Raw genomic sequence first — 13,583 nt, 5'->3', positions numbered from 1 at the left:
AGGTTCCAGATTATTGGAAGTCTACTGTAATTGCAAGTTTTTGAAATAACAATAAAGGACAAAGTGGAATGATTATCAGTTGTGAATGGGAAATAGGAGTCCACACACACGGTCAGACTCTGCTTTGAGTTATAAGGGTGTAAAACCAAAATAACTCCCTTGAGAGATACTACAGAAACAGCCCATTGTCAGGAGTACCTTTCTGGATGGTTTCCTAATTCTCACTAAGCCTCTACATTGCATGGTTGTTCCCCCCACCATTAGAACTTTCTTCCCAGCATGCCTTTTTGGGACTGGGGCTTTAAATTTGGCAGGACCAAGCAGCTGCAGCCCTAGAGCAGCCATTTTGTGACTTTCTGCAGATTGCTGCATTTCCCTATTCTAGCTGGTAAGTAGTCAGCTCCTCATGTTCTCCTCCAGATTTCCTTCCTCTGTTGCTGAAAAGAATAACATGTTCCTTCCCTCTGGGTTTTTAATGTGAGGAAGAATAACATTTGATCCAATGTATAAATAGTATTTAATTGTGTAACACCTATGGAGCAGTAATATAGGACTGGAACATTTTAACAAACCTATTGCATAGCCTGGTGGTTAAAACATTGGAATGATTTGCTGAAGATGTATTTAATTCCCACCTCTGTCCAACTTCTTGGGTGATTTTTGGCCAATATATTGGATTTTTCTGTGCCTAAGTTTCTAATCTTCTAGTGACTTAATATGTCCCTTTCACTCAGTGTTAGCTATATAGAATGTAAGCATGTTGGTCCAGGGATTCCTTCTCAGGATTTGTATTTATAGGTTTTCATAAGAAAGTTAACTTTTTGTTTGAAGTTTTCCACTTTATTATCATTTTTTTTTACCAAAATCATTTGAAGTGTTTTCCTGTTAGTTTGCCCCGCCCATCAGGAATTTTTTTTTCAATTAAAAGTGAAAGTTATTAGCTTCCATGTTTTCAGCTTGTTGCAAACTTTTCTCCTCACTTTTTTCCTTTCAAGCTTTTTTCTTTGCCTTTGGAAAAAAGTGAGGAGAAAAGTTTGCAACAAGCTGAAAACATGGAAGCTAATAACTTTCACTTTTAATTGAAAAAAAAAATCCTGATGGGCGGGGCAAACTCACAAGTGCAAGAGTGATTTTTTTCCACCCCATTTCTTACCTTTTAAAAATCCTCCATTTTTCCAGTGTGAAAAAGCATTGAGTAAGAGAGAAAACACTGAGATAATTGGAATTTGACTCTTTTTGAGTAAGCAAAACTGATTTAAAAAAATCAAACTCTTTTGCAACAAATTTTGTTTGTTTAAAACTTGTTTTTGTTGAAAAACTTCCTTTAACAAAGGAGATTCAGTCAGCCCAAAAAGTACCTCACACAAGTGAGCCCTGACATTGACAGGGGACTTTATGGACTCATGTAACACAAAAAAAGTAGTATTAGAACAGGGTGACAATAAAATAGAAGATGAACGCCAGTCAAGTGATGAGAAATGACTAAGTACATGAAAAATCTATTATCTACTTTTTGTGATATGGAAACAAACATGCACATCTCTTTTGTGAAAGATTTTATTAAAGACAAATGATCTTGTTTAGAAAACAGCAATTTTATTTAAAAACAATTACACAAAATAAATTTAAAAAACCATTCAACCCGAGAACTACAGTGTGACAGTTGTTAATTTCATGATTTTGGCCGAGGGGCAGGGCTGCCGACAGAATTGCTCACCCCTGAGGGAAGTGGGCTGGAGACTGTGCAGAATGTGTAATTGCTATTGTGTACTCCTGGGTAGTATACTAATTCCAGTTACTGGATAAAAGATCTGTTTTGGGAGACCTCAGTAATGATGGTTAATAAAGCTTCCTGGTTGGGTAAAGTACCAGATAGCACAGTTTTTACTGTACTAAAAAGAGTATAGTATAGTTGTTTTTGAGATCTGTGGTATAGAACCAATGCTGGAATAGTTTTTATCTTACTCAAGTGGCCCGCTGAACACCAAATGTCAGGAGACAACATGACAGTACTTTCCTTCTAGAACCTGACCCTTAGGCTGTTTTCCATAGCCTGCCATGAAGACACATTCCAAGAGTTCAGAACAGAAAGTCTACAGGCCTATTTTTCTACTTGTGCACAAACTAATTCACAGAGCTGCATTTATACCACTAGGATTTGATTGTCAGCAGCTCTGCATGATTCCCACATGCAATCTGGCCAGGAAGCTTTTCCCTTGGGCAAAGATTAAGAATAGTCATTTACACCTGTGTAGTGTGGCTATAAAATTCTTCCAGATCAGACTGTTAGCATTTTGCTCTCAGTTTGCACTCATTTTTCCTCAAGCATAAATAAGCACACAAGATAAATGCCTATGGAGAATGAGTCCCAAGTGCCATAAACTTATCTTGATATATTACAGTGTGAAACTTGCCAGAAATGTTTATGACACGATGCTAGCAGTCTGGAGATCAAATAAATCCACGCCATCATGTCATAATAGTAAAGTAAGCTATACTTAAGCCAGTGAGGGAAAAGGGTTTTATGAGGCAGCCTTTAAGTGAGACGGTTAGTAACCAGGGTACTATTTAAAATTTTATCAATTGTCTAAAATAACTAAGGCCATCTCTTCACTTAATCAGAGCAGGAGCTTAGCATTTCAGCGCCAGATGTTTATAGCAGGAAATGCTAGGGGGTCATCAAAAGTGCTCAGCCTAGATACATTTTCCTTAAGGTGATTTTCTTTGATTGTTGAGAAAACAGTTCTAATTTGTCAGTTTATTTTGTGTCTATAGCCATCATTCCTTACCCTTGAAGGTGGTGTAAGGATGCACTGCTTCCTACAATCTGCCCCACGGATAGTCTCTAATTTAATAAGCACAACAAGAAATGCTCTTATGCATCTGAATGTTGAGAGCCAGATCTTTACTTGATATAAACTAGAATGGCTTGGTTTCATTGACTTCAGAGAAGCTCTGCTGATTTACTGTAATGGAGGACTTAGCCCTGGGTATACACACAACCCTAAACATCATGGAGTAGTTCTCTGGCTATCCTTTTGCCATTTGTATCCATTCTTTATTTACCCAAGTACTTTCACCTCTTGTGTGGCTTTGATGTGATTTCCAGAAGTAGAAAGTGCAACTCAATTAGTCCACAGTTCCCACTGGATGTTCACTTGAACATTTGCTGCCTTTTCCCAGATATAGCTTTTGCTGGAGATGAAAATTTCCATTTGTTAATGCATATTAGAGGAAAAGAGGATGCAGGGTAATCAAATACCTACTCATTGCTACTCTTTGAGGAAGCTAAGATTCAGATATATAACATTATTCCCAGGCATTACAATGCCAAGGTCAGCTGGAACAGGACCTCTTTCACCCAGCCATCCTTCCAAGGAATTCCACATTGGCTGCCAAAAAAAGATTGAAATGTGATTTTTTTTGGCAGTATTCATATTTTATGGGGTTTTCTTTCTTTTTTAAATTTTTTGACATTTCACTCCGCATCCCCAATGACCATAATATTCTTGTAGACATCAAATCAAGAAAATAACATGGGGAGAAAACCATAAATACTAGATCAGGCATGTGATTACATTTTATTCAACACTACAACACATCAAAAAAATCTGGGGGGGAATTTGGTTGATGGGTTCCCTAATAAGTCATTTGTGAAATCTGAAGTCCTTTAGCAGATCAACTTGCCCCAAAAATGACAGGCTTATCTTGATTTACAAATGTTGGTCTTTACAGAAGGAAAAGACCTACACTTAACTGTGAGCATTTTACTCATTGATATTCATCTTGTACTGTGTCAGTATTCATCTGATATTGACAGAATAATTGTTAGGATTCTTTAGAGCAGTGTTTCCCAAATGGTGCTCCGCGGAACCCTGGGGTTCCGTGAAGCGAACATAAGGGTTCCGCGAGAACCCGAACACTCCCCTCCCCCGCCCATAAAGAGACAGAGGAGCCCGGCGTGCAAAGACGCTGGCTCCTTCCCCGCTCCCCTTTCAGACATCTCCTGCATTCCCCGCTGCCGCTCTGCTTTTACCACCAGTCCTAGCAGCAGCAACAGCTGCTTGTCCCGCTTCTGCCCGATCAACCCAAGATCCCTCTCCCACGTCCCCCGCTGCTGCTCTGCTTTTACCACCGGAACTCCTACTCACTGTGAGGATCGGAACAAATCCTCATACACACTGTGAGGACACGTGGCTCCTGTGTGTGACTTTAAGTTTAAGAATTCAATCTAATATCAAAATTCCCCATGGATCGTTGGTTAAAAAAAGGAACTTTAAAGAGGAAAGTGAGTACTTCAAACTCCAATATTTTTACTGAAACCAGCAAGGAAAATACTGAGGCAGCTCAAGTTAATTATGAAAAATTTCAGCTGACTAATAAGAAACGCAGGTATTGTGAGGACTATTTGGCATTTGGATTCACAAGCAATGGAAATGAAGATGCTCCAGGTGCCCAGTGTGTAGTGTGCAACAAAATATTATCTAATAATTGTTTAGTACCTGCTAAATTGTGAAGACATTTTGAAACAAATCATCCAGAATACAAAGATAAAGACATTAGTTTTTTTAAGCAAAAGCTTTAATCGCTTGAAAAAAGTAAACTCTTCATGTCAAAAATTGCCAAATCTGATATGAAAATGCAACAGAGGCATCTTACAAAGTAAGCTATCGTATATCGCTCTCCGGAGAAGCACACACTATTGGGGAATCACTCATAAAACCATGTGCAAAAGATATTGTAATGTGTATGTTGGATCCAGGAGTCTAGTAAGAAAGTTGAGGCTGTGCCACTATCAAACAATACTGTCACTCGTCGTATTCATGATCTTGCTGCTGACATCGAGAAGGAGCTTATTTTTCGGCTGCATTTATGTGATGCATATGCATTACAATTAGACGAGTCCACTGACGTTGCAGGTCTTGCAGTTCTGCTTGTATTTGTCCGTTATGATTTTAATAGTTCTATTGAAGAAGACTTACTTTTATGTGAATTTTTGCAAACCAATACAACTGGTGAGAATATATTCAATTGTATCAATAACTTTATGAAAACACATCAAATAAGCTGGGAAAAATGTGTTGATGTGTGCAGTGATGGTGCCAAAGCAATGGTAGGAACAGTGGCTGGCGCTGTAACACGAATAAAAAATGTAGCACCAAACTGCACCAGCAGTCACTGCATTCTCCACAGACACACTCTGGTAGTTAAGAATATTTCTCCCTGTCTTAAAAATGTGTTGGACGAAGCAGTACAGATTATTAATTATATAAAAACTCGACCATTACAATCAAGACTGTTCAAAATTATGTGTGAAGATATGGGTAGTCAGTACACAGCCCTGCTTTTACATACAGAAGTCAGGCGGCTATCACAAGGAAAAGTGCTAGTTAGATTATTTGAATTGCGTCATGAGTTCTCCGCATATCTGATGGATCACAAATTCCAACTGTCTGATCATTTAACAGACTTTTTGTGGTTATCAAGAGTTGCGTATCTTGCAGACATCTTTACAAAACTAAATGAAGTAAATCTGTCGCTGCAAGGAAAGAATGTAAATATTTTTAATGCGAAAGACAAAATTTTGTCATTGTCTCGGAAGCTACAGCTTTGGATCTCATCTGTAGGACGAAATGATTTGGATTGTTTACCAACTCTGAATGATTTCCTTGAAGAAAATGGATACAAACTTGATGAAGATATTCGCAGCGACATTGCAGATCATCTCCGCGATTTATACACGAACATCATTAAGTATTTTCCAAACATCAATGACAACAATAACTGGATTCGAAATCCATTAAGTTTGACAGAAAAGCCAGTCAGTTTTGCTACACAAGATTATGAAAACCTAATTGAAATCGCTTCAGATGGCCAATTAATACAAACATTTAAAGAAGTTTATCTTATTACATATTGGAGTGACTTATGTCAAAGTCAAGAATATTCATCTTTATCAAGACGCGCAATTCGTCAGCTGTTACCCTTTGCCAGTACATACTTGTGCGAAACTGGGTTCTCGAACTATGCAGCAACAAAAATGAAATACAGAAATCGACTGAATGCTGCGCCAGATATGCGAATCCAACTTTCTAGTATTAAACCAAATATAAAAAGAATTTGCCAAGAAAAGAAGAAAAACCACTCTTCGCATTGAAAACTATGAATATAATTAATATTATTTGATAGTTTTATTTCTTGTACATACTTAATATGATTTTTGTTGAATATAAATGAATGTTGTTATATTCAATATGTTGAATTTAAATGAATGGTGATCTCATGACTGTATTTAGCACCTCATTACTACCAATTGTGGTGTACTGGCAGTCTGTGTGTGTTTGTGTGTTTTTTTTATTTTATTTTTTTTTTGCTCGACAAACTTAATCCCTGGCTAGGGGGTTCCTTGAAATTTTTCTGAGTTTGAAAGGGTTCCGTGGTCAAAAAAAATTGGGAAACACTGCTTTAGAGTATTATCAGTTGTCTTCACTTGGCTATCAACAGTTACTACAAAGAGATCTCCCTGTGCTTGCAATTGGAAAAAACTGTAGTACTTGGTAACTGATTTTAATAATTGTAGGTGTTCAGTTCCCAACAACAAGGATGTCTTCTGATTTTCTTTGACATGTCCCTTTTGTTTTCATAAATTTTGGAAATTCATTCAAAGTTGCTTTAATGAGAACATTACAGCATTGGATGGCTTAGATTTCTTGATGTTGAGAGAGTCCTCAATAAAGTACCATCTATTAGAAATGACATTCCATTAACAGTTATTAAAAACATAGTGACTGCCTGTTTGTTCAGTGAAATTTGAAAGTATTCTGAGGTAATCAGAATGTTTCCGCTGACACATAGGGATTTGGATAGCCACTTAACTCCAGTTTTCTATTCATTTTCTACTAACAGTGGAGATAATTTCATATAATTATCTATCCTATACTTTGAAATGAAATGTTATTATCTACAACACTCAATTTTTTCACAATTAAAAACTGTTTATGGCTCCGCTGCTCTTGAGTTTTCCTCTTTAACTATGTATGAAAATTAGGTAATGAGAGGAAACAGTAACTTAAGAACATTGTAAATTCCTGAGAGAGGAGGTAGGAATTAGTGAAATGTAGTTAGTAAGTTCTCAGAGTGCCTGCATTTGCAAAGATCTCATTTGCTGAAGTTCAGTGAATTGTAAACTGTTTAAAAACTACAGAAAGCACCCTTAAGAATATAAGAATATAATTCACATTTTTAAGAAGTAGGTGATTTTTTTTCACTCAGTTTTTATGTTTGAACTATGGTGCATATTTTACATTTCATTAAATATGGAAAAACTTAATAAGCTGCACAGAGACAGCATAATATATTGCTGGGGTTCAGTTTGGTGTAGCATTATGCATTACCGGCAAGAAAAATAAAATTAGTACTAGACAGAAATACCACTTCATCTGATAGACAGCAATATGAGATACGAACCCTGGTGGATTTTGCCCCAGAAGGGTTTGTATAATCATTTTCAACTCTTTTGAGCTCTGTAGGGTTGCAGCTCTCGCATTCAGGGTTGAACAAACCAAAAGTCTTAAACTGAAACTTATTTGAAACTACTGAATTTCATACTTCCATCAGGGGAAGTTGCAAATTTTAAATCATTTCATGGCGAGATGCCACTTTACTATCTATAAGTTATGTGATTCTGATCCTTTGTGCTCAGAGCTTTTCTCAGTTGGGCAAGATACAACAGCTTCTAGGGGTGCTTCAGATACCTGGGGAATCCAGAGCAGAGCTGCACTCCCACCATACCATTTTCCCACTGGCAAAAGCTCCTATTTGGCAAACTTTATGCTTGCTTTGCATTACCAGAGTTCTGCAAAGCAGATTTAACACTGATGAGGGTCTTGGCCCATAGCCTGTTGAAAGGACAAGGGGAGAAAGGTGGGAACAGAATAGTTGGGAGTTACTGGGGTTTTATGTTGCAGAGTTGGAGGCATAGGGTAGGCCCAAAAATTCAGAACCAGCTTAAACTGAACCAGCAACTTTTCATGTTCACCCATTGCTGTTTAACATCAGGATCTCTGTCTGTCCTTCACCTGGAACAGAATATTGGGTTTCTATTGCACAGACTCAAAGTCCTCTACATCTGTCCTCCTTAGAATCTTGGCTCATAGGAACCCTTGGTTTCAGATGCTGCTGTTACTGCAGCCTTCCCTTCCGCTTCTTCGGTGATTCTTCTGTGAAAATCTCTCCCTTGGTCTCACGCAGCTGGCGCTCTGTCTTTCCCTCTCAGGATACAAGTAGCTTGCACTGATCTCGGTGATAGTCAGTGGCAGATATAGGGCAGGGAAAGCGGGGCGGCTGCCCCGGGCCCCACGCTTCAATAGGTCCCACGCCAGCTCCAGGGGTGGACTGGCCCAGTGGGATACCAGGAATTTCCCGTTGGACCGTCCGCTGAAGGGCCGGCTGGCAGCTGCTGGGGGAGGAGGAGGATTGTGATGGGGCGCCACAGCCCCGCACTTTAAATTCCCCGGCGCCGGCCAGTATGAGCCATGTGGGGCTGAGGGAGCACATGAGTGGCATGCTGAAAAGCCGCACAACAGCTGAGATGGGAGACTCCCGGGCATGATATGACGTCACGGCCCGGGACTTTAAAACTGCATGGCCCAGCATTGCACCACTCAGTTTGGCACATGGTATGGAGCCTGGGCTGAGGTTGCGGTCGCCCAACAAACTGGAAGGCAGAAGGTGGATGGCAGAGGAAGGGGCTTGTGCTGAGGGGAGAGGGGCAGGTCAGGAGAAAAAAGGGGACAGAACCAAGGGACAGCGTGGAGGAGAAACAAATGCTAGAGGGCCAAGTAGAGACAACGAGGAAAAGGGCAGGAGAGGAGGTGACAGTGGGAGTGGGGACAGGGTGATGCTGGGAGAGGAGAGGGGAAGTGCATTGGGGGGCTAACAGGGGAAGGGGGAGGTGCTGGGAGAAGGCCTGAATGGAGGGGTGGGCATGAGGAAGGTGGGGATGGAGCAAGGCATGTGTGAGGGCACAGAGGGGCATGAGGAGAATGGGGGCAGAGGGTGGTGAAGGGGTGGGCATCAGGGAAAAAGAAGGCAAAGGGTGTAGGGGCAGTGAGGGAATGGGGAGGCACCAGGAGGGTGCAGGGATAAGGGAAGTTGCAGGTGCCAGGGGATTCTGGGGGTGAAGCAGAAGGGCAGACACCTGAAGGAGAGGGACCAACACCAGAGGAGAAAGGCAGGGCAGATGTATAGAGGGAGGTGTTAGGAGCGTGGTGAAGCGTTGGAACAGGTTACCTAGGGAGGTGGTGGAATCTCCATCCTTAAAGGTTTTTAAGTCTCAGCTTGACAAAGCCCTGGCTGGAATGATTTAGTTGGGGTTGGTTTTGGTTTGGGGCAGGAGGGTTGGACACAATGACCTCCTGAGGTCTCTTCCAACCCTGTATTCTATGATTCTATAACTCATATCCTGCAGCGAAGGCACAAGCCTTGGGAAGAGCAAAACCAATGAATTTTGGCAGAGCAAAATGCTCCATTTTGTTGCAAAAATGACATGGTAAGAGAGAGGATGTATGGCCCTACTATGTCTGAGTCCAAGGCTATGTCTACACTGGCGCGATCTTGCACCAGAAATATGCAAATGAAGCTAAGCGTGGAATATCGCCGAGCCTTATTTGCATATCTAATGAACCACCATTTTTGTGGAAGAGGCTCTTGCGCAAGAAGGAGCGTCTACACTGCCCCTTCTTGCACAAGAAAAACCCTCTTGCGCAATGCCGTTATGCTGATTATTTTCAGGAATAACAGCATTGCGCAAGAGGGTTTTTCTTGTGCAAGAAGGAGCAGTGTAGACGCTCCTTGCTCAAGAGCCTCTTCCACAAAAATGGCAGATCATTAGATATTCAAATGAGGCTTGGTGATAGTCCACGTTTAGCCTCATTTGCATATTTCTGGAGCACGATCGCGCCAGTGTAGACAAAGCTCCAGTGATTATTTCCATTGTACTCATTAGTCACACCCCATGGCTTTGTATTAAAGATACCCTCAATCCCAAAAGTTATCACATTATTCGTGCCTTTGGATGTGGGGGGTATTGTAAATATATGCTGTTATAATCAAATAGGGTTTGATGTAGGAAGCATAAATCAGTCTACAGTAAAAAAACCTGAAGTGGCTGTTTAAAAAAAATTAATGTGATAAAGTACTTGAGGCATGGGTACGCTATACTCCCTTCATCAGTCCAACTTCCTGAAGAACCTCAGTTATTTTATCTGTAGCTAGACTGAGGCCTTGATCCTGTGTTAAGCTTCTCCCAGACAGAAGCCTTTGAAAAAGGATTGAACTGTACTAATTAAAATGGTGGCAAATCACTGGGATCTCACTTTAGACCACATCATTACAAACTGCTGAGCTCCACTGGTTAGATGCTGTGCACCCAAAAATCACACTGACATCACTAGGAAGTGAGTGTCCAGTACCTTGCAGAATTGGTCCCATGTTTGGACTAGAAATTTTTGGTCTTGCCTGTTCAAAATTCTGACTCCAAGGCATTCTAAATAGAGGAGACCACTGGGCTTCACATTTCTCTCTTTTTGCTAGAAGATAAAATGAGAAGTTAGGAAAAACTCAGAACTTGAAACAAGGCAAATTTCCTGGGAGATCTCCTCTGGACCAAAGAGCAAGGATGATTCAAAGTGGCATAATTTAACTGCTGACAGCTTTTTAATTATTAAAAAAAGTGTGGTTAAAAAGGTAAATGGGGATCTCTGGTGCTACAGAGCTGTTTTTTTAATCTCTAGAAAGCTTTCTTCATGGATCAGCTAAGCTGTCTGTCTTTTGCCTAGGTTTTAAACCTGCTGTTCTGAAGAGACTTGCAAGACTTGTACACTACTACAGCAATTATGCCCTTTTAGAGACTCTGAGCTTTGAAGGCCTTTTATATTAATAAGGTAAATGAGCTTTCTTGGTTTAGTGCCTGAATGTTTATCATAATAAACTGTTCCCCACAACCATTTTCAGAGTTGTTCATTGGCATTGTATAATGATTGCTGTGAACAACTTTTCAGTTACTTTACAAACTAAATAGTGTTAGAATAATATTTCCTTGTTAAGTGTAGGGGCTGCTTTGAATACTCAGTCCTGTTAATGTTGCAAAAACAAAATCAGTGTATTTATTTGAATATAGAAAAGCTGGCTGAGTTATGTTTTGAAAAGAATCTAAAGACAGGAACTCTTCCTAGAACTAACGTTTATGTCTAATCAGTCTTTTTGTGTGTAACATACAACAAGAAATGCTGCTTCATGCAGTCTCGCACTGAGCTACTGAATTTCTGTGATTTGCCTATTGAGAGCTGAATGTGTTATCATTCAGTCTCTGGAAGTTTCATTCTGAATTGTGCATCTCTCTGTATGAATAGATGGTCCAATTGATCAATTTTGTTTTGTGTAATGGGGAGCAGTTAAGTGCTACATTTTTTGTGTGTTTTGTCTGAGATGGTCATTTATAGGTATCAAGCCTTCTGGGGACCTGTGATCATGTAGCCTAACAGCCTGAAAAACATGCACCACAGAACCTCAACCATTAATTTCTGCATCAAGCCGCTAACTTCTGTTTGAGCTACTACGTTCTTAGAGAGATCTAATCTTGACTGAGGGCTTGTGTATACCTACAGCACTGCAGCAGGGCTGCTCTAGCATTTAGTGAAGATGCTACCTCTGCTGATGGGAGATTTTCACCTGTCAGCACAAGTACTCCTCCTCCCCAAGGGTTAGTGGCTATGTGGACAGGAGAAGCTGCTCTGTCAACACAGCACTGTTTACACAGGGGATTAGGTTGGTATAGCTACTTCTATCAGAGGGTGTGGATTTTAGTGGTGCAGTAGCCCACTCCAGCAGGGAGAGGGTTAAAGACAAGCCAAAGGAGGCCTTCACACCCTGACCAATTAGGGCAGGGAGCAGTCAGCCAATAAAGGGTAGGATGGGTCCTATAAAAGGCTTCAAGGGCTGAGAGGGGCTCACTCTTGCTCCAGCCATGGACAATGAGGCATGGCCATTTCAGACTGCAGTTTGCCCCTGAGGGAGAGGCTAGGTGACTGGCAGTGGGTCATTGAAGCAGGGTGGGTGTAGGGGGTTGAGGTTCCCAAGAAGGGGAGGATCCCAGAGTGCGGGACACTGCCACAGAACAGCACCATGAGGAAAGGGCACCATGAGCTAGAAGGGACACAGGGCCTAAAATAGTGCAGAAGACAGGTAACTAAGGGAGATACATTGGTCAATAGGGGGCGCTCCAGGTGTGGGGAAGAGCTAATTCCCCCACTACAGAGACATATGTAAGCGGGGCAATGATCCCGCTATTGTGGGGAACTTTCCTGGCTTCTATACCACCCCGCTGAAATGGACCAGCGAAAGGATCTGAGTCCCCGCTCCCACTTCCTTTACCCCACGGCCTCCCTGATCCTGAGGGCTCCCCCTCCACTCTCCTGAGTAGCAGAGCCCTTGAAACCCCAACAAGGCTGGGCCCAGTTTCCTGGGGCTTAATCCCCGACTTTGTAGTCACTAGGGGCAGGAGTTAGGGTGTCCCCACTCCAAGGTGCTCTCTTTACACTGCAGGCCTTCTTGGCCCAGTGATTACTTCATAAGGTTCAAAGCAAATACAATTTATTAAACATCAACTGATTAAAGAGAATAGAATAAGAAACAATGAGAATGGTTAAACGAGAACACACAGCCCTGCTCTGTAGCACAGGGACATCAAAACAGCAGTCTGCAGAGTGTAAGGACAGTCCACAGTCTCTTCCTTAGAGGCCCCTTAGAGGTCTTGGATGTGCTGCGGGGGCGGGGGGGGGGGGGGGGGGGGGGTTGCAGGCTGGACTCGCTTGCTCTGGCAGTGACCACACAGCCTCAAGCTCTAAGTGGCCAGACCCCTCTCCCAGTCCAGAGCCTCTCCCCACACTTTGCAGTTCCCAGCTGCTCACCACATCCAGCTGCAGGCTGTGCTGCTTGGCCAGTTCCAGCTCCTTGTGTTGCCTCTCCCCACACTTTGCAGTTCCCAGCTGCTCACCACATCCAGCTGCAGGCTGTGCTGCTTGGCCATTTCCAGCTCCTTGTGTTGCTTCTCTGTTCCTTTTGGCTCTCTGAGCACTGCCAGTCTGCTGCTCAACACAGGGTCTGCACTCCTGGCTCTGCTGTTGCAAGACTGTCTCTCCACACAGCTTGCACTGCTTGGCCTGTCTGTGTCTGGTTCTGTTGCTGCAGAACTTCTTTACACAGTTTGTACTCCTCTTTCAGCTCTCTGTCTTTGCAGGACCTCTTCTGCACACAGCTTCTTTGTTCAGAGAGAGAGAGCCAGAACAATCCCAGCTCACAGGGAGAACGGGGCCTGGCCTCTCCCCTTCCTCACTGGCCTATCCAACCTGTCAATCAGGCTGAGCTGCAGTGTTGGCTGCTTTCCATTGTCTCTGGGGTCTGTCAGCCTCCTGAACCCTTCCCCCTCTGAAAGTGGGAGCTGGTAAACCAAAAAACTCCCACAGAGTTTTAGTAAGGGGTAACAGTCCCCTTACACATAGCTATACCAACATAAGTCTGTAGTG

At 42.1% G+C, this 13,583-nt stretch overlaps 1 long non-coding RNA gene across 1 annotated transcript in view; it reads left to right on the top strand.

Moving 5' to 3' along the window:
* Window positions 1-327: 327 nt before the first annotated feature.
* Window positions 328-13,583, top strand: part of LOC142827690 (uncharacterized) — a 28,423-nt gene continuing 15,167 nt past the window's right edge. The window contains exons 1-2 of the long non-coding RNA XR_012902402.2: window positions 328-388; window positions 10,839-10,943. This is a non-coding gene — a long non-coding RNA (uncharacterized LOC142827690). The remainder of the gene's footprint in view (window positions 389-10,838; window positions 10,944-13,583) is intronic.

The sequence above is a fragment of the Pelodiscus sinensis genome, chromosome 3, assembly GCF_052426305.1.
Source record: "Pelodiscus sinensis isolate ZL-2025 chromosome 3, ASM5242630v1, whole genome shotgun sequence".
Classification (NCBI taxonomy): Eukaryota; Metazoa; Chordata; order Testudines; family Trionychidae; genus Pelodiscus; species Pelodiscus sinensis.
The sequence above is the reverse complement of the archived record's forward strand: the minus strand, read 5'-3'. Positions and strand labels throughout refer to the sequence as shown.